Raw genomic sequence first — 1,841 nt, 5'->3', positions numbered from 1 at the left:
TGATAACGAATACACTTAGAAATATTTTCACATAACATCTTAATATAATGTGATAACTAATAAAAAAATGTTTTTCGTGTTGATTAGTGTTTATTAAAATTTATCAAAAAATTTAAGAGTAATTGGGGATCAAAGATATGTATTATGTATATAAGTATGTGATATGTTTGCGAATTTCATGTGTTCGTGTGTGTAGGTAATAATATGTATGTGCACATAAATATGTGGTATATTCAAATATATAAGTATAAAGTTTTCCCGGCCAGAACCGTTATTTAAATATTAAATTAATAGTATATAATAGTTATATCCAATTTTTTCGCATTTATGTCTTTTATATGAACTACAAAAGCTGAAAGTGATTATTTTTTTCAGCGTGAGAGCTATGGAATAAGCCACACAAATAGTCGTCCTACGCAGTTTCAATTGTTTTTCATAAGATTACAAGAAACTTTTACATTTATTGTCATTAAGATACATTCTTTAACCCTTAATTGTTTGACCAAAATTCATTTTTACAGTGTTGCATTGTTGCTTATAAGGAGTGGCAAAATTGCAAAGTTAAATAAATGTTTAGAATTATTTTATAAGTAAAATATTGAAAGAAATATAGGATAAATTTACGTTATCCTTATTACGTTATTCTTACTTGCATAATAATGCATGTAAGCATTTAAACATTTAAGGGTTCAGATGTAACATTGCTTGCACGTACAACTAGCATCAGTTATATTCACAAAAAGCTTTTGTCTCTTAATCTCATTTTATAAGAGGTCAGAAATAATCTTTTCCTATATTTTTTTTCTTTTTCTTTAACACAATTTATATAGTTGTGTATTTGTATTAAGAACACAGAAGTATTGTACGCACAAACCTTTTCTTAAGAATAATTATTGTCTTTCCTTTCCAGTACACATCAGCATAATATAATAAATTCTTGCTGGATTATTATCGAAGAATACACTAGAGTTTCTTACATTAAGTTAATGTACAATGTCAAAATTTGTTAGATATATAAGTCTTACTAATTTATTGTCCAAGTATTGTTTTTATATATTTAGGAAGAAGCGGGGATGCGACATTGTATTTGGCACAATTGCGAATATTCACATGCAAACATCCCCGAGAATATTTTGTCAAATTTAAATCAAATTTCGAACGTATACAGCAAATATCTTTCTTTCAGCCAAAGACGAACTAATAAAAATAAAACACATATTTTACAAAATTAAGCTAGAAAAACAATCAAAATTAATAAATTATATTATTTATATTAGTTTTACTCTACATTTACGTAAATTATTTTTAAATAATGAATATGTAACATAGAAACAATATTAACAAAATAAAATGTGTAACATGATCTTAAATAGAGTAATTACTACCCGTGCATAGTTTCACTTAATATAATATCAAATATCTGATGATTTTTTAGTGACGTTTTCGGAGTATTAAAATTCTGCACGTGGAAGCTGCAAATGTGATTCAGTCTATGTAACTGTGTATTGAATTGCATTTATTTGCGTTTTGAATTTTTTCGCAATGTATTTGACTTTCGATTTTCTGGTATCTACTGCATACTTTTGAAATCTGATTTAATATTTTGAACAAACAGCGCCTTATTTAACAAAAAATGTAAGAGTTATTTTTTTGTGTAGAAAGGAAAAGTCGAATGATTTATACTTTTTTGTAAAATTAAATACATTTCGGTATTTTACTTTAAGTGACTGAATAGGTTTTTATCATCTTTAACATATACAAGTCAGATTTCGAGAGAAGAAAGAGAGAGAGAGAGAGAGAGAGAGAGAGAGAGAGAGAGAGAGAGAGAGAGAGAGAGAGAG

This window comes from Wasmannia auropunctata, unplaced genomic scaffold, assembly GCF_000956235.1.
Source record: "Wasmannia auropunctata unplaced genomic scaffold, wasmannia.A_1.0 LD336035.1, whole genome shotgun sequence".
In the NCBI taxonomy this organism is placed as follows: domain Eukaryota; kingdom Metazoa; phylum Arthropoda; class Insecta; order Hymenoptera; family Formicidae; genus Wasmannia; species Wasmannia auropunctata.
The sequence above is the reverse complement of the archived record's forward strand: the minus strand, read 5'-3'. Positions refer to the sequence as shown.